The following is a 20,000-nucleotide window of genomic DNA, read 5'->3' on the forward strand; positions in this document are numbered from 1 at the left end:
CTTGTCATTTAAGGACAGCACCTGTTCTCCTTGTCATTTAAGGACAGCACCTGTTCTCCTTGTCATTTAAGGACAGCACCTGTTCTCCTTGTCATTTAAGGACAGCACCTGTTCTCCTTGTCATTTAAGGACAGCACCTGTTCTCCTTGTCATTTAAGGACAGCACCTGTTCTCCTTGTCATTTAAGGACAGCACCTGTTCTCCTTGTCATTTAAGGACAGCACCTGTTCTCCTTGTCATTTAAGGACAGCACCTGTTCTCCTTGTCATTTAAGGACAGCACCTGTTCTCCTTGTCATTTAAGGACAGCACCTGTTCTCCTTGTCATTTAAGGACAGCACCTGTTCTTCTTGTCATTTAAGGACAGCACCTGTTCTTGTCATTTAAGGACAGCACCTGTTCTTCTTGTCATTTAAGGACAGCACCTGTTCTCCTTGTCATTTAAGGACAGCACCTGTTCTTGTCATTTAAGGACAGCGCCTGTTCTTCTTGTCATTTAAGGACAGCACCTGTTCTCCTTGTCATTTAAGGACAGCGCCTGTTCTCCTTGTCATTTAAGGACAGCACCTGTTCTCCTTGTCATTTAAGGACAGCACCTGTTCTTGTCATTTAAGGACAGCACCTGTTCTCCTTGTCATTTAAGGACATCACCTGTTCTCCTTGTCATTTAAGGACAGCACCTGTTCTCCTTGTCATTTAAGGACAGCACCTGTTCTCCTTGTCATTTAAGGACAGCACCTGTTCTCCTTGTCATTTAAGGACAGCACCTGTTCTCCTTGTCATTTAAGGACAGCACCTGTTCTCCTTGTCATTTAAGGACAGCACCTGTTCTCCTTGTCATTTAAGGACAGCACCTGTTCTCCTTGTCATTTAAGGACAGCACCTGTTCTCCTTGTCATTTAAGGACAGCACCTGTTCTCCTTCTCATTTAAGGACAGCACCTGTTCTCCTTGTCATTTAAGGACAGCACCTGTTCTCCTTGTCATATAAGGACAGCACCTGTTCTCCTTGTCATTTAAGGACAGCACCTGTTCTTCTTGTCATTTAAGGACAGCACCTGTTCTCCTTGTCATTTAAGGACAGCACCTGTTCTCCTTGTCATTTAAGGACAGCACCTGTTCTCCTTGTCATTTAAGTCTGGAATAAATACTGTCTGTCTGAACAGTCTGGAATAAATACTGTCTGTCTGAACAGTCTGGAATAAATACTGTCTGTCTGAACAGTCTGGAATAAATACTGTCTGTCTGGACAGTCTGGAATAAATACTGTCTGTCTGAACAGTCTGGAATAAATACTGTCTGTCTGAACAGTCTGGAATAAATACTGTCTGTCTGGACAGTCTGGAATAAATACTGTCTGTCTGAACAGTCTGGTATAAATACTGTCTGTCTGAACAGTCTGGAATAAATACTGTCTGTCTGAACAGTCTGGAATAAATACTGTCTGTCTGAACAGTCTGGAATAAATACTGTCTGTCTGGACAGTCTGGAATAAATACTGTCTGTCTGAACAGTCTGGAATAAATACTGTCTGTCTGGACAGTCTGGAATAAATACTGTCTGTCTGAACAGTCTGGAATAAATACTGTCTGTCTGAACAGTCTGGAATAAATACTGTCTGTCTGGACAGTCTGGAATAAATACTGTCTGTCTGGACAGTCTGGAATAAATACTGTCTGTCTGGACAGTCTGGAATAAATACTGTCTGTCTGGACAGTCTGGAATAAATACTGTCTGTCTGGACAGTCTGGAATAAATACTGTCTGTCTGAACAGTCTGGAATAAATACTGTCTGTCTGGACAGTCTGGAATAAATACTGTCTGTCTGGACAGTCTGGAATAAATACTGTCTGTCTGGACAGTCTGGAATAAATACTGTCTGTCTGGACAGTCTGGAATAAATACTGTCTGTCTGGACAGTCTGGAATAAATACTGTCTGTCTTGCAGGAGGCCATGACCTATTTTTCTGCATATTCCATGCCTTATGCAAGGCATGATTAAAAGGTTGTGTGTGTGTCTAAGTGTGATTAAAAGGTTGTGTATTTACATAAGAGCATGTATGTTTAGGCCTATTTTAGTGATGATTATGTAACCCTGACAGAGTGAGTGGGGCGATGCATGTCCTCCATCTCCTCCCTCATCTCCTCCCTCTCTCCTCATCTCCTCTCTCATCTCCTCCCTCTCTCCTCATCTCCTTCCTCATCTCCTTCCTCATCTCCTCCCTCATCTCCTCCCTCATCTCCTCCCTCTCTCCTCATCTCCTTCCTCATCTCCTCCCTCATCTCCTCCCTCTCTCCTCATCTCCTTCCTCATCTCCTCTCTCATCTCCTCCCTCTCTCCTCATCTCCTTCCTCATCTCCTCCCTCATCTCCTCCCTCATCTCCTCCCTCTCTCCTCATCTCCTTCCTCATCTCCTCCCTCTCTCCTCATCTCCTTCCTCATCTCCTCCCTCATCTCCTCCCTCTCTCCTTATCTCCTCCCTCTCCCCTCATCTCCTACCTCTCTCCTTATCTCCTCCCTCATCTCCTCCCTCTCTCCTCATCTCCTTCCTCATCTCCTCATCTCCTCCCTTATCTCCTCCCTCTCTCCTCATCTCCTTCCTCATCTTCTCATCTCCTCCCTCATCTCCTCCCTCTCTCCTCATCTCCTCCCTCACTCCTCCCTCTCTCCTCATCTCCTCCCTCATCTCCTCCCTCTCTCCTCATCTCCTCCCTCATCTCCTCCCTCTCTCCTCATCTCCTCCCTCTCTCCTCATCTCCTCCCTCTCTCCTCATCTCCTCCCTCTCTCCTCATCTCCTCCCTTATCTCCTCCCTCTCTCCTCTTCTCCTCCCTCATCTCCTCCCTCTCTCCTCATCTCCTTCCTCATCTCCTCCCTCTCTCCTCATCTCCTTCCTCTCTCCTTATCTCCTTCCTCAGCTCCTCCCTCTCTCCTCATCTCCTCCCTTATCTCCTCCCTCTCCCCTCATCTCCCTTATCTCATCCCTCTCTCCTTATCTCCTCCCTCTCCCCTCATCTCCTACCTCTCCTCATCTCCTCCCTTATCTCCTCCCTCTCTCCTCATCTCCTCATCTCCTCCCCTCATCTCCTACCTCTCCTCTCCTCCCTCATCACCTACCTCTCTCCTCGTCTCCTCCCTCTCTCCTCATCTCCTCATCTCCTCCCCTCATCTCCTACCTCTACTCTCCTCCGTCATCTCCTCCCTCTCTCCTCACTCTCTCCTTATCTCCTCCCTCCCTCTCTCCTCATCTCCTCCCTCTCTCTCTCCTCATATCTTCCCTCCCTCTCTCCTCCCTCTCTCTTCATCTCCTCATCTCCTCCTTCCCTCTCCTCCCTCTCTCCTCATCTCCTCCCTCTCTCCTCCCTCTCTCCTCTTCTCCTCCCTCTCTCCTCATCTCCTCACTCTCTCCTCCCTCTCTCCTCATCTCCTCCCTCTCTCCTTCCTCCCTCTCTCCTTATCTTCTCCCTCTCTCCTCATCTCCTCCCGCTCCTCTCGCATCCCTCTCTCCTCCTTCCTCCCTCTCTCCTCATCTCCTCCCTCTCTCCTCATCTCCTCCCTCTCTCCTCATCCCCTCCCTCTCTCCTAATTTCCTCCCTCATCTCCTCCCTCTCTCCTCCCCTCCTCTCCTACTTCTCATCTCCTCCCTCTCTCCTCCCTCTCATCTCCTCTACTCTACTCCTCTCCTCTCTCTCATAATCTCCTCCGCCCCTCCTCTCTCTCTCCTCTCTCTCTCCTCTCCTCCTCTCCTCTTCTACCTCTCATCTCCCCTACTCTACTCCTCATCTCATCTCCTCTCCTACTTCTCTCTCTCCTCTCCTCTCTCCTCCTCTCCTCATCTCCTCCCCTCCTCCCTCTCCGACCTCTCCTCCTCTTCTCCTCCCCTTCTCCCCCCCTCCCCTTCTCTCTCCTCTACTCCTCCTCTCCTCTCCTCCCCTTCTCTCCTCCTCTCATCCACTCCTCTCCTCATCCCTCTCTCCTCTCCTCCACTCCTCAACTCATCCCTCTCCCCCTCTCCTCCCTCCTCTCATCCACTCCCTTCCTCATCACTCTCTCCTCTCATCCTGTCTCTCCTCTCCTCTGAGAAATGTCAGGGATGTCCAGGGGAGATGGCAGGACGTGGCAGGAAACCTTGTGCTTTGGGACAATTGGAGTCACTTTCAAACACACATAGGATGCATGAACCCTAGGGGCCCTGGTCAGAAGTAGTGCACTATGTAGGGAATAGGGTGCCACAACCAAGATGCTACATTAACAGATACCTACTAGAACCTTGGGATTGACAGACCAGACACATGTAGTGGACTCCAGCCTCCCCCTCTCCTATCAGACACATCTACTAGACTCCAGCCTCCCCCTCTCCTATCAGACACATCTACTAGACTCCAGCCTCCCCCTCTCCTATCAGACACATGTAGTGGACTCCAGCCTCCCCTCTCCTATCAGACACATCTACTAGACTCCAGCCTCCCCCTCTCCTATCAGACACATCTACTAGACTCCAGCCTCCCCCTCTCCTATCAGACACATGTAGTGGACTCCAGCCTCCCCCTCTCCTATCAGACACATCTACTAGACTCCAGCCTCCCCCTCTCCTATCAGACACATCTACTAGACTCCAGCCTCCCCCTCTCCTATCAGACACATCTACTAGACTCCAGCCTCCCCCTCTCCTATCAGACACATCTACTAGACTCCAGCCTCCCCCTCTCCTATCAGACACATCTACTAGACTCCAGCCTCCCCCTCTCCTATCAGACACATCTACTAGACTCCAGCCTCCCCCTCTCCTATCAGACACATGTAGTGGACTCCAGCCTCCCCCTCTCCTATCAGACACATCTACTAGACTCCAGCCTCCCCCTCTCCTATCAGACACATCTACTAGACTCCAGCCTCCCCCTCTCCTATCAGACACATCTACTAGACTCCAGCCTCCCCCTCTCCTATCAGACACATGTAGTGGACTCCAGCCTCCCCTCTCCTATCAGACACATGTAGTGGACTCCAGCCTCCCCTCTCCTATCAGACACATGTAGTGGACTCCAGCCTCCCCCTCTCCTATCAGACACATCTACTAGACTCCAGCCTCCCCCTCTCCTACCAGACACATGTAGTGGACTCCAGCCTCCCCCTCTCCTACCAGACACATGTAGTGGACTCCAGCCTCCCCCCTCTCCTACCAGACACATGTAGTGGACTCCAGCCTCCCCCTCTCCTACCAGACACATGTAGTGGACTCCAGCCTCCCCTCTCCTATCAGACACATGTAGTGGACTCCAGCCTCCCCCTCTCTCCTATCAGACACATGTAGTGGACTCCAGCCTCCCCTCTCCTATCAGACACATGTAGTGGACTCCAGCCTCCCCCTCTCCTAACAGAAACATGTAGTGGACTCCAGCCTCCCCCTCTCCTATCAGACACATGTAGTGGACTCCAGCCTCCCCTCTCCTATCAGACACATGTAGTGGACTCCAGCCTCCCCTCTCCTACCAGAAACATGTAGTGGACTCCAGCCCCCCTCTCCTACCAGACACATGTAGTGGACTCCAGCCTCCCCTCTCCTACCAGACACATGTAGTGGACTCCAGCCTCCCCTCTCCTATCAGACACATGTAGTGGACTCCAGCCTCCCCTCTCCTATCAGACACATGTAGTGGACTCCAGCCTCCCCCTCTCCTATCAGACACATGTAGTGGACTCCAGCCTCCCCTCTCCTATCAGACACATGTAGTGGACTCCAGCCTCCCCTCTCCTACCAGAAACATGTAGTGGACTCCAGCCTCCCCCTCTCCTACCAGAAACATGTAGTGGACTCCAGCCTCCCCTCTCCTACCAGAAACATGTAGTGGACTCCAGCCCCCCTCTCCTACCAGACACATGTAGTGGACTCCAGCCCCCCTCTCCTACCAGACACATGTAGTGGACTCCAGCCCCCCCCTCCTACCAGACACATGTAGTGGACTCCAGCCCCCCTCTCCTCCCAGACACATGTAGTGGACTCCAGACCCCCCTCTCCTACCAGACACGTGTAGTGGACTCCAGACCCCCCTCTCCTACCAGACACATGTAGTGGACTCCAGCCCCCTCTCCTACCAGACACATGTAGTGGACTCCAGACCCCCCCTCTCCTACCAGACACATGTAGTGGACTCCAGACCCCCCTCCTACCAGACACATGTAGTGGACTCCAGACCCCCCCTCTCCTACCAGACACATGTAGTGGACTCCAGACCCCCCCTCCTACCAGACACATGTAGTGGACTCCAGCCCCCCTCTCCTACCAGACACATGTAGTGGACTCCAGCCCCCCTCTCCTACCAGACACATGTAGTGGACTCCAGCCCCCCTCTCCTACCAGACACATGTAGTGGACTCGAGACCCCCTCCCCCTCTCCTACCAGACACATGTAGTGGACTCCAGACCCCCCTCTCCTACCAGACACATGTAGTGGACTCCAGCCTCCCCCTCTCCTACCAGACACATGTAGTGGACTCCAGCCTCCCCCTCTCCTACCAGACACATGTAGTGGACTCCAGCCTCCCCTCTCCTATCAGACACACATGTAGTGGACTCCAGCCTCCCCCTCTCCTATCAGACACATGTAGTGGACTCCAGCCTCCCCCTCTCCTATCAGACACATGTAGTGGACTCCAGCCTCCCCCCTCTCCTATCAGAAACATGTAGTGGACTCCAGCCTCCCCCCTCTCCTATCAGACACATGTAGTGGACTCCAGCCTCCCCTCTCCTATCAGACACATGTAGTGGACTCCAGCCTCCCCTCTCCTACCAGAAACATGTAGTGGACTCCAGCCCCCCTCTCCTACCAGACACATGTAGTGGACTCCAGCCTCCCCCTCTCCTACCAGACACATGTAGTGGACTCCAGCCTCCCCTCTCCTATCAGACACATGTAGTGGACTCCAGCCTCCCCTCTCCTATCAGACACATGTAGTGGACTCCAGCCTCCCCCTCTCCTATCAGACACATGTAGTGGACTCCAGCCTCCCCTCTCCTATCAGACACATGTAGTGGACTCCAGCCTCCCCTCTCCTACCAGAAACATGTAGTGGACTCCAGCCTCCCCTCTCCTACCAGACACGTGTAGTGGACTCCAGACCCCCTCTCCTACCAGACACATGTAGTGGACTCCAGCCCCCCTCTCCTACCAGACACATGTAGTGGACTCCAGACCCCCCTCTCCTACCAGACACATGTAGTGGACTCCAGCCCCCCCTCTCCTACCAGACACATGTAGTGGACTCCAGCCCCCCTCTCCTACCAGACACATGTAGTGGACTCCAGCCCCCCTCTCCTACCAGACACATGTAGTGGACTCCAGACCCCCCTCTCCTACCAGACACGTGTAGTGGACTCCAGACCCCCCTCTCCTACCAGACACATGTAGTGGACTCCAGCCCCCCTCTCCTACCAGACACATGTAGTGGACTCCAGACCCCCCTCTCCTACCAGACACATGTAGTGGACTCCAGACCCCCTCCTACCAGACACATGTAGTGGACTCCAGACCCCCCCCTCTCCTACCAGACACATGTAGTGGACTCCAGACCCCCCTCTCCTACCAGACACATGTAGTGGACTCCAGCCCCCCTCTCCTACCAGACACATGTAGTGGACTCCAGCCCCCCTCTCCTACCAGACACATGTAGTGGACTCCAGCCCCCCTCTCCTACCAGACACATGTAGTGGACTCCAGACCCCCCTCTCCTACCAGACACATGTAGTGGACTCCAGCCCCCCTCTCCTACCAGACACATGTCGTCTTGGTAAGCAACTCCATTGTTCCTGTACTAACATGATGCAGCCATACCCATAACATGATACAGCCATACCCATAACATGATGCAGCCATACCCATAACATGATGCAGCCATACCCATAACATGATACAGCCATACCCATAACATGATGCAGCCATACCCATAACATGATACAGCCATACCCATAACATGATACAGCCATACCCATAACATGATACAGCCATACCCATAACATGATACAGCCATACCCATAACATGATGCAGCCATAACATGATACAGCCATACCCATAACATGATGCAGCCATACCCATAACATGATGCAGCCATACCCATAACATGATACAGCCATACCCATAACATGATGCAGCCATAACATGATACAGCCATACCCATAACATGATGCAGCCATACCCATAACATGATGCAGCCATACCCATAACATGATACAGCCATACCCATAACATGATGCAGCCATACCCATAACATGATACAGCCATACCCATAACATGATACAGCCATACCCATAACATGATACAGCCATAACATGATACAGCCATACCCATAACATGATACAGCCATACCCATAACATGATACAGCCATACCCATAACATGATACAGCCATACCCATAACATGATACAGCCATACCCATAACATGATACAGCCATACCCATAACATGATACAGCCATACCCATAACATGATACAGCCATACCCATAACATGATGCAGCCATACCCATAACATGATGCAGCCATACCCATAACATGATGCAGCCATAACATGATACAGCCATAACATGATACAGCCATCCCCATAACATGATGCAGCCATACCCATAACATGATACAGCCATACCCATAACATGATACAGCCATACCCATAACACGATACAGCCATACCCATAACATGATACAGCCATAACATGATACAGCCATAACATGATACAGCCATAACATGATACAGCCATCCCCATAACATGATACAGCCATAACATGATACAGCCATAACATGATACAGCCATAACATGATACAGCCATCCCCATAACATGATACAGCCATACCCATAACATGATACAGCCATACCCATAACATGATGCAGCCATACCCATAACATGATACAGCCATACCCATAACATGATACAGCCATACCCATAACATGATACAGCCATACCCATAACATGATACAGCCATACCCATAACATGATACAGCCATACCCATAACATGATGCAGCCATACCCATAACATGATACAGCCATACCCATAACATGATACAGCCATACCCATAACATGATACAGCCATACCCATAACATGATACAGCCATACCCATAACATGATACAGCCATACCCATAACATGATGCAGCCATACCCATAACATGATACAGCCATACCCATAACATGATACAGCCATACCCATAACATGATGCAGCCATACCCATAACATGATACAGCCATACCCATAACATGATACAGCCATACCCATAACATGATACAGCCATACCCATAACATGATGCAGCCATACCCATAACATGATGCAGCCATACCCATAACATGATGCAGCCATACCCATAACATGATGCAGCCATACCCATAACATGATGCAGCCATAACATGATACAGCCATACCCATAACATGATGCAGCCATACCCATAACATGATACAGCCATACCCATAACATGATACAGCCATACCCATAACATGATACAGCCATACCCATAACATGATACAGCCATACCCATAACATGATACAGCCATACCCATAACATGATGCAGCCATACCCATAACATGATACAGCCATACCCATAACATGATACAGCCATACCCATAACATGATACAGCCATACCCATAACATGATGCAGCCATACCCATAACATGATACAGCCATACCCATAACATGATGCAGCCATACCCATAACATGATACAGCCATACCCATAACATGATACAGCCATACCCATAACATGATGCAGCCATACCCATAACATGATACAGCCATAACATGATACAGCCATACCCATAACATGATACAGCCATACCCATAACATGATACAGCCATACCCATAACATGATACAGCCATAACATGATGCAGCCATACCCATAACATGATACAGCCATACCCATAACATGATACAGCCATAACATGATGCAGCCATACCCATAACATGATGCAGCCATACCCATAACATGATACAGCCATACCCATAACATGATGCAGCCATACCCATAACATGATGCAGCCATACCCATAACATGATGCAGCCATACCCATAACATGATACAGCCATACCCATAACATGATACAGCCATACCCATAACATGATACAGCCATACCCATAACATGATGCAGCCATACCCATAACATGATGCAGCCATACCCATAACATGATGCAGCCATACCCATAACATGATGCAGCCATACCCATAACATGATGCAGCCATAACATGATACAGCCATACCCATAACATGATGCAGCCATACCCATAACATGATACAGCCATACCCATAACATGATACAGCCATACCCATAACATGATACAGCCATACCCATAACATGATACAGCCATACCCATAACATGATGCAGCCATAACATGATGCAGCCATACCCATAACATGATACAGCCATACCCATAACATGATGCAGCCATAACATGATACAGCCATACCCATAACATGATGCAGCCATACCCATAACATGATACAGCCATACCCATAACATGATACAGCCATCCGCATAACATGATACAGCCATACCCATAACATGATACAGCCATAACATGATACAGCCATACCCATAACATGATACAGCCATAACATGATACAGCCATCCGCATAACATGATACAGCCATACCCATAACATGATACAGCCATACCCATAACATGATACAGCCATACCCATAACATGATACAGCCATAACATGACACACAGTGTGAGTCCATGTGTAGGGTAGAGAGATGAGGTAATCACACAGAGTGAGTCCAACATATTATATTATTAGCACATTTTTTTGTTTTACGTTTTATCCTGTGAAACTGGAGGATCATCAACTTCCAAGGCCTCAAGCTTTATTTATTGTCAACGTGACTTTTACACAACAAAGTGAAAATACTTGTGGAATATGTTTATATTTGACATACGATGCATATGGATTAATGAACAGCGCAAACAGACTCTAACCATAATAGAAAGAGGAGTCGGAGGCCCCGGTGCACAACTGAGCAAGAGGACAAGTACAGTGTCTAGTTTGAGAAACAGTCGCCTCACAAGTCCTCATTAACTGGCAGCTTAAATAGTGAAGCTGACAATGGAGTTAGGCTTTTGTCTTCATTGAAGGAGCTGGCGTTATGCAAACAAAGTATGAAAGGAGGGATGTAGGGAAGGAGGGACGGAGGGATGTAGGGAAGGAGGGATGTAGGGAAGGAGGGAAGGAGGGATGTAGGGAAGGAGGGATGTAGGGAAGGAGTAATGTAGGGAAGGAGGGATGTAGGGAAAGAGGGATGTAGGGAAAGAGGGATGTAGGGAAGGAGGGATGTAGGAAAGGAGGGGTGTAGGAAAGGAGGGGTGTAGGGAAGGAGGGATGTATTGAAGGAGGGATGTAGGGAAGGAGGGATGTAGGGAAGGAGGGATGTAGGGAAGGAGGGATGTAGGGAAGGAGGGATGTAGGGAAGGAGGGATGTAGGGAAAGAGGGATGTAGGGAAGGAGGGATGTAGGGAAGGAGGGATGTAGGGATTACACTAGTCGTTAGGAGAGGGGAGGGAGGGAGGGACACTAGTTGTTAGGAGAGGAGAGGAGATGGGAGGGATGTAGGGACAGTGGCTTGCGAAAGTATTCAGCGCCCTTGGCATGTTTCCTATTTTTTAGCTTGATGGCCCAAAAGCTCAATTTTAGTCTCATCTGATCAGAGTACCTTCTTCTATATGTTTGGAGAGTCTCCCACATGCCTTTTGGCGAACACCAAATGTGTTTGCTTATTTTTTTCTTTAATCACTGGCTTTTATTCTGGCCACTCTTCCGTAAAGCCCAGCTCTGTGGAGTGTACGGCTTAAAGTGGTCCTATGGACAGATACTCCAATCTCTCTGCTGTGGAGCTTGGCAGCTCCTTCAGGGTTATCTTTGGTCTCTTTGTTGCCTCTCTGATTAATGCCCTCCTTGCCTGGCCTGTGAGTTTTAGTGAGCGGCCCTCTATTGACAGGTTTGTTGTGGTGCCATATTCTTTCCATTTTTTAATAATGGATTTAGTGGTTCTCTGTGGGATGTTCAAAGTTTCTGATGTTTTTATAACCCTGATCTGTACTTCTCCAGAGCTCCTTGGTCTTCATGGTGCCGCTTGCTTGGTGGTGCCCCTTGCTTGGTGGGTCTCCTTGCTTGGTGGTGCCCCTTGCTTGGTGGTGCCCCTTGCTTGGTGGTGCTCCTTGCTTGGTGGTGCCCCTTGCTTGGTGGGTCTCCTTGCTTGGTGGTGCCCCTTGCTTGGTGGTGCTCCTTGCTTGGTGGTTCTCCTTGCTTGGTGGTTCTCCTTGCTTGGTGGTTCCCCTTGCTTGGTGGTGCCCCTTGCTTGGTGGTTCTCCTTGCTTGGTGGTTCTCCTTGCTTGGTGGTTCTCCTTGCTTGGTGGTTCTCCTTGCTTGGTGGTTCCCCTTGCTTGGTGGTTCTCCTTGCTTGGTGGTTCTCCTTGCTTGGTGGTGCTCCTTGCTTGGTGGTGCTCCTTGCTTGGTGGTGCCCCTTGCTTGGTGGTTCTCCTTGCTTGGTGGTGCCCCTTGCTTGGTGGTGCCCCTTGCTTGGTGGTGCCCCTTGCTTGGTGGTGCCCCTTGCTTGGTGGTGCCCCTTGCTTGGTGGTGCCCCTTGCTTGGTGGTTCTCCTTGCTTGGTGGTGCCCCTTGCTTGGTGGTGCCCCTTGCTTGGTGGTTCTCCTTGCTTGGTGGTTCTCCTTGCTTGGTGGTGCCCCTTGCTTGGTGGTGCCCCTTGCTTGGTGGGTCTCCTTGCTTGGTGGTGCCCCTTGCTTGGTGGTGCCCCTTGCTTGGTGGTTCTCCTTGCTTGGTGGTGCCCCTTGCTTGGTGGTGCCCCTTGCTTGGTGGTGCCCCTTGCTTGGTGGGTCTCCTTGCTTGGTGGTGCCCCTTGCTTGGTGGTGCCCCTTGCTTGGTGGTGCCCCTTGCTTGGTGGTGCCCCTTGCTTGGTGGTGCCCCTTGCTTGGTGGTGCCCCTTGCTTGGTGGGTCTCCTTGCTTGGTGGTGCCCCTTGCTTGGTGGTGCTCCTTGCTTGGTGGTTCTCCTTGCTTGGTGGGTCTCCTTGCTTGGTGGTGCTCCTTGCTTGGTGGTTCTCCTTGCTTGGTGGTTCTCCTTGCTTGGTGGTGCCCCTTGCTTGGTGGTGCTCCTTGCTTGGTGGTTCTCCTTGCTTGGTGGTGCCCCTTGCTTGGTGGTTCTCCTTGCTTGGTGGTGCTCCTTGCTTGGTGGTTCTCCTTGCTTGGTGGTGCTCCTTGCTTGGTGGTGCTCCTTGCTTGGTGGTTCTCCTTGCTTGGTGGTTCTCCTTGCTTGGGGGTGCTCCTTGCTTGGGGGTGCTCCTTGCTTGGTGGTTCTCCTTGCTTGGTGGTGCCCCTTGCTTGGTGGTGCCCCTTGCTTGGTGGTTCTCCTTGCTTGGTGGTGCCCCTTGCTTGGTGGTGCTCCTTGCTTGGTGGTGCTCCTTGCTTGGTGGGTCTCCTTGCTTGGTGGTGCCCCTTGCTTGGTGGTTCTCCTTGCTTGGTGGTTCTCCTTGCTTGGTGGTGCCCCTTGCTTGGTGGTGCCCCTTGCTTGGTGGTGCTCCTTGCTTGGTGGTGCCCCTTGCTTGGTGGTTCTCCTTGCTTGGTGGTTCTCCTTGCTTGGTGGTGCTCCTTGCTTGGTGGTTCTCCTTGCTTGGTGGTTCTCCTTGCTTGGTGGTGCCCCTTGCTTGGTGGTTCTCCTTGCTTGGTGGTGCCCCTTGCTTGGTGGTGCTCCTTGCTTGGTGGTTCTCCTTGCTTGGTGGTTCTCCTTGCTTGGTGGTTCCCCTTGCTTGGTGGTGCCCCTTGCTTGGTGGTGCCCCTTGCTTGGTGGTTCTCCTTGCTTGGTGGTGCCCCTTGCTTGGTGGTTCTCCTTGCTTGGTGGTTCTCCTTGCTTGGTGGTTCTCCTTGCTTGGTGGTTCTCCTTGCTTGGTGGTGCTCCTTGCTTGGTGGTGCCCCTTGCTTGGTGGTTCTCCTTGCTTGGTGGTGCTCCTTGCTTGGTGGTGCCCCTTGCTTGGTGGTGCTCCTTGCTTGGTGGTTCTCCTTGCTTGGTGGTTCTCCTTGCTTGGTGGGTCTCCTTGCTTGGTGGTTCTCCTTGCTTGGTGGTGCCCCTTGCTTGGTGGTGATGCAGACTCTGGGGCCTTTCAGAACAGGTTTATACAGTTGAAGTCAGAAGTTTACATTTAAACTCAGTTATTCACAATTCCTGACATTTAAATCCTAGTAAAAAAAATCCCTGTCTTAGGTCAGTTAGGATCACCACTTTATTTTAAGAATGTGAAATGTCAGAATAATATTAGAGAGAATTATTTATTTCAGCTTTTATTTCTTTCATCACATTCCCAGTGGGTCAGAAGTTTACATACTTGTTTAATTGTTTAACGTTTCGGGTCAAATGTTCCGGGAAGCCTTCCACAAGCTTCCCACAATAAGTTGGGTGAATATTGGCCCATTCCTCCTGACAGAGCTGGTGTAACTGAGTCAGGTTTGTAGGCCTCCTGACAGAGCTGGTGTAACTGAGTCAGGTTTCGTAGGCCTCCTTACTCGCACATGCTTTTTCAGTTCTGCCCACAAATGTTCTATGGGGTTGAGGTCAGGGCTTTGTGATGGCCACTCCAATACCTTGACTTTGTTGTCCTTAAGGCATCCTTAAGCCATCTGTTGTCCTTCCTGACTGATGTCTTGAGTTGTTGCTTCAATATATCCACATAATTTTCCTCCCTAATGACGCCATCTATTTTGTGAAGTGCACCAGTCCCTCCTACAGCAAAGCACCCCCACAACATGATGCTGCCACCCCCGTGCTTCACGGTTGGGATGGTGTTCTTCGGCTTGCAAGCCTCCCCCTTTTTCCTCCAAACATAACGATGGTCATTATGGCCAAACAGCTTTATTTTTCTTTCATCAGACCAGAGGACATTTCTCCAAAAGTACGATCTTTGTCCCCATATGCAGTTCCAAACCGTAGTCTGGCTTTTTTTATGGCGGTTTTGGAGCAGTGGCTTCTTCCTTGCTGAGCGGCCTTTCAGGTTATATCGGTATAGGACTCGTTTTACTGTGGATATAGATACTTTTGTACCTGTTTCCTCCAGCATCTTCACAAGGTCCTTTGCTGTTGTTCTGGAATTGATTTGCACTTTTCGCATCAAAGTATGTTAATCTCTAGGAGACAGAACGCATCTCCTTCCTGAGCGGTATGACGGCTGCGTGGTCCCATGGTGTTTATACTTGCGTACTATTGTTTGTACAGATGAACGTGGTACCTTCAGGCGTTTGAAAATTGCTCCCAAGGATGAACCAGACTTGTGGAGGTCTACAATTGTTTTTCTGAGGTCTTGGCTGATTTATTTTGATTTTCCCATGATGTCAAACAAAGAGACACTGAGTTTGAAGGTAGGCCTTGAAATACATCCACAGGTACACCTCCAATTGATTCAGAGTATGTCAGTTAGCCTATCAGAAGCTTCTAAAGCCATGACATCATTTTCTGGAATGCTCCAAGCTGTTTAAAGGCACAGTCAACTTAGTGTATCTAAACTTCTGACCCACTGGAATTGTGATACAGTGAATTATAAGTTAAATAATCTGTCTGTAAATACAAAAAGTACTTGTGTCATGCACAAAGTAGACGTCCTAACCGACTTGCCAAAACTATAGTTTGTTAACGAGAAATTTGCGGAGTGGTTGAAAAAAAAGAAGAGTTTTAATGACTACAACCTAAGTGTATGTAAACTAGTTTTAATGACTACAACCTAAGTGTATGTAAACTAGTTTTAATGACTACAACCTAAGTGTATGTAAACTAGTTTTAATGACTACAACCTAAGTGTATGTAAACTAGTTTTAATGACTACAACCTAAGTGTATGTAAACTAGTTTTAATGACTACAACCTAAGTGTATGTAAACTAGTTTTAATGACTACAACCTAAGTGTATGTAAACTAGTTTTAATGACTCCAACCTAAGTGTATGTAAACTAGTTTTAATGACTACAACCTAAGTGTATGTAAACTAGTTTTAATGACTCCAACCTAAGTGTATGTAAACTAGTTTTAATGACTACAACCTAAGTGTATGTAAACTAGTTTTAATGACTACAACCTAAGTGTATGTAAACTAGTTTTAATAACTCCAACCTAAGTGTATGTAAACTAGTTTTAATGACTACAACCTAAGTGTATGTAAACTTCCCACTTCAACTGTATCATCTCATTAAGTACTGGACTATTAAGCTGAATATAAACCCACTGAATTATAAAAAAAATATGTATATTGTAAACATGTCTATAAGCCACAGGTGCCTACCGGTACATTGAAACATGTCTATAAGCCAGGTGCCTACCGGTGCCTACATTGAAACATGTCTATAAGCCACAGGTGCCTACCGGTACATTGAAACATGTCTATAAGCCAGGTGCCTACCGGTACATTGAAACATGTCTATAAGCCAGGTGCCTACCGGTACATTGAAACATGTCTATTGAAACATGTCTATAAGCCAGGTGCCTACTGGTACATTGAAACATGTCTATAAGCCAGGTGCCTACTGGTACATTGAAACATGTCTATAAGCCAGGTGCCTACTGGTACATTGAAACATGTCTATAAGCCAGGTGCCTACTGGTACATTGAAACAAATTAACTTGGTCACTTTCTTCCTCCTCCTGTGCACTGAAACCACTGAAGTCCTCTCCTTCGGTGTCGGAGTTGAAACGCCTCAGAATTGCTTCATCCGATGTCGGATCGTTTTCATTGTCGCTCTCGTCACTTTCATTTGGAGGCAAATACCCCGCTGAGCTCTGCCCCTTCAACACGCAGCAGTCCAGCCGCCCCTTCAACACGCAGCAGTCCAGCCGCCCCTTCAACACGCAGCAGTCCAGCCTTTCCAAACCCGTTGATGATAGTGGATTTTTTGACAATGCTCCACGCTGTCAGGACCCACTGGCAGACTTGACCACAAGTTTCTCTTCGCCTGCGGCCCGTTTTAGTGAAGGATTTCTCCCCACTTGTCATCCAAGCCTCCCACTGAACACCACCTTAAATGCACGATTTACACTGATGTCGAGTGGCTGCAAATACTTTGGGCCATCTGCTTTTCTTCCCTCTGAAAGCCTTTGTTGTCTTTCTGCACTGAGTCAGTTCCTCACGCTGCTGTTTCCAACGTCTTATCATCGACTCATTAAGGCCAAGCTCCCGTGCAGCAGCTCTCTTTCCTTTTCCAACAGCCAGATCGATCGCCTTCAACTTGAAAGCTGCATCATATGCATTTCTCCGTGTCTTTGCCATGATGAGGGTGACAAACCGTAAATCAGAATGATGGGAAGTTTGAGCGCGCTCGATTTTACGTCACATTATGTGACGGTGCTCAGTTCTTTGGCGGCATGAATCTTGTGAAAGCGGGAAAAAAATCCATAAATTAACCGCGAGGTTCAAAGCGTGGGAATAAAGTAGCGGCTTAAAGTCCAGCAATTACGGTATGTAGTATACAGCATGTCAGTATAGGTGTTCGAACACAACTTAGATGAATCCAGGTGAAAGATGAAGGGGAGGAAATGGGGTTGAAGATGGATTTTTTTGGACTTGAAGACAATTGAGATTGTGTGACATGCAGAGGGTGACCAGATGAAAGCTATGATCCCTTATTGATGTCACTTGTTAAATCCACTTCAATCAGTGTAGATGAAGGGGAGGAAGACGGGGTTAAAGATGGATTTTTAATCCTTGAGAAAATTGAGACATGGATTGTGTCTGTGTGCCATTCAGAGGGAGAATGGACTAGACAAAATATTTAAGTGCCTTTGAACTGGGGGTAGGTTATAGTAGGTGCCAGGCGCACCGGATTGTGCCAAGAACTGCAACAAGCCTGAGTTTTTCGCACTCAACAGTTTCCTGTGTGTATCAAGAATGGTCCACCGCCCAAAGGACATCCAGCCATCTTGACACAACTGTGGGAAGCATTGGAGTCAACATGGACCAGCATCCCTGTGGAAGCATCAGAGTCAACATGGACCAGCATCCCTGTGGAAACATCGGAGTCAACATGGACCAGCATCCCTGTGGAAGCATCAGAGTCAACATGGACCAGCATCCCTGTGGAAACATCGGAGTCAACATGGACCAGCATCCCTGTGGAAGCATCAGAGTCAACATGGACCAGCATCCCTGTGGAAGCATCAGAGTCAACATGGACCAGCATCCCTGTGGAAGCATCAGAGTCAACATGGACCAGCATCTTATAGAGTCCCTGACCTGATGAATTGATGCTGTTCTGAGGGCAAAAGGGGGATACAACTCAATATCAGGAAGGTGTTCCTAATGTTTTGTCCTCTCAGTGTATGTGTTTATATGTGTGTATGACTGTGCACAGCATGCACTTACACACACACACACAAATAACTGACTCACACACACACACACACGGAAATAGCTCCTCAGGGCCCTAGCGATCACGAGCCACCAAAAGGAAAAGGATATCCGCAAGGTTTCCTTCTGCCTGTGGGACACGTTGGCTGTTTAAAGTGGAAGCCCTGTGGGACACGTTGGCTGTTTAAAGTGGGAGCCCTGTGGGACACGTTGGCTGTTTAAAGTGGAAGCCCAGTGGGACACGTTGGCTGTTTAAAGTGGGAGCCCTGTGGGACACGTTGGCTGTTTAAAGTGGGAGCCCAGTGGGACACGTTGGCTGTTTAAAGTGGAAGCCCTGTGGGACACGTTGGCTGTTTAAAGTGGGAGCCCTGTGGGACACGTTGGCTGTTTAAAGTGGAAGCCCTGTGGGACACGTTGGCTGTTTAAAGTGGGAGCCCTGTGGGACACGTTGGCTGTTTAAAGTGGGAGCCCAGTGGGACACGTTGGCTGTTTAAAGTGGAAGCCCTGTGGGACACGTTGGCTGTTTAAAGTGGGAACCGAGTGGGCTATGTCTCTCTCTCTCTCTCTCTCTCTCTCTCTCTCTCTCTCTCTCTCTCTCTCTCTCTCTCTCTCTCTCTCTCTCTATCTATCTCTCTCTCTCTCTCTCTCAATTCAATTCAAGGGCTTTCTCTCTCTCTCGGTCTATTTCTCTACCTGTCTCTAACTCTGTCTCTCTCTCTGTCTCTCTCTCTCTCGGTCTATTTCTCTCTCTGTCTCTCTCTCTCTGCCCTCTGTCTTTCTCTCCCTCGGTCTCTTTCTCTCTGTCTCTCTCTCTCTCTCGGGCTCTTTCTCTCTCTGTCTCTCTCTGTCTCTCTCGCTCGGTCTCTTTCTCTCTGTCTCTCTCTCTCTGCCCTCTCTGTCTTTCTCTCCATCTCCCTCTCTCTCTCCATCCCTCTGGCTCTCTGAAGTGATTACCAGTCTGTGATTCCATTGACACCCACACATCCCCCCCCGAGATGCGCCATCGCTAGTTTGTTTAATCTCTCTCACGTACCGTTCTCATAGCTTACAGTAGGTAACACAGCCTCTGTAAATGAGGTGTGTGTGTGTGTTTGTGTGGTGTGTGTCAGTAAGTGAGATGCAGATAGAAGGCTGGTGGAACCAGATGAAACCAGATAGCTGGGTCTGTTTGTTTACAGGGCGTTTTAGGATTTATAACAATAGTTTAGAGAGTAGTGATCTTCTGAGGAGTGAACGTCCTCTGATATCCTTGAGCAGGGATGGACATCTTTAATGGGGGTGATGCCACAAACAACCGAACTCATCATAAGGGGCCACAGTGGCTCGTGGGTCGCTTACCCAGACTACATCCCAGACTACATCCCAGACTACATCCTCGACTACATCCTAGACTACATCCCAGACTACATCCTAGACTACATCCCAGACTACATCCTAGACTACATCCTAGACTACATCCTATACTACATCCTCGACTACATCCTATACTACATCCTCGACTACATCCTCGACTACATCCTAGACTACATCCTAGACTACATCCTAGACTACATGCCAGAGACTTCATCCCAGAGACTACATGCTAGAGACTATCCCAGAGGCTACATCCCAGAGACTACAGACAGACAGTC

General features: G+C 49.0%; 1 protein-coding gene and 1 long non-coding RNA gene across 2 annotated transcripts in view; one reads left to right on the top strand and one right to left on the bottom strand.

Annotated features, from left to right (window-relative positions):
* Positions 1 to 1,600, bottom strand: part of LOC127910743 (uncharacterized) — a 1,692-nt gene extending 92 nt beyond the window's left edge. Inside the window, exons 1-3 of the long non-coding RNA XR_008076088.1 lie at positions 1,057 to 1,600; positions 651 to 911; positions 1 to 340 (exon numbers count right to left, since the gene is read on the bottom strand). The exon at positions 1 to 340 is cut by the window's left edge and continues 92 nt beyond it. This is a non-coding gene — a long non-coding RNA (uncharacterized LOC127910743). The remainder of the gene's footprint in view (positions 341 to 650; positions 912 to 1,056) is intronic.
* Positions 1 to 20,000, top strand: part of LOC118381706 (lipoma-preferred partner homolog) — a 221,000-nt gene that overhangs the window by 197,965 nt on the left and 3,035 nt on the right. The gene's annotated exons all lie outside the window — the stretch shown is intronic.

Source organism: Oncorhynchus keta, chromosome 22 (assembly GCF_023373465.1).
Source record: "Oncorhynchus keta strain PuntledgeMale-10-30-2019 chromosome 22, Oket_V2, whole genome shotgun sequence".
Taxonomy (NCBI): domain Eukaryota; kingdom Metazoa; phylum Chordata; class Actinopteri; order Salmoniformes; family Salmonidae; genus Oncorhynchus; species Oncorhynchus keta.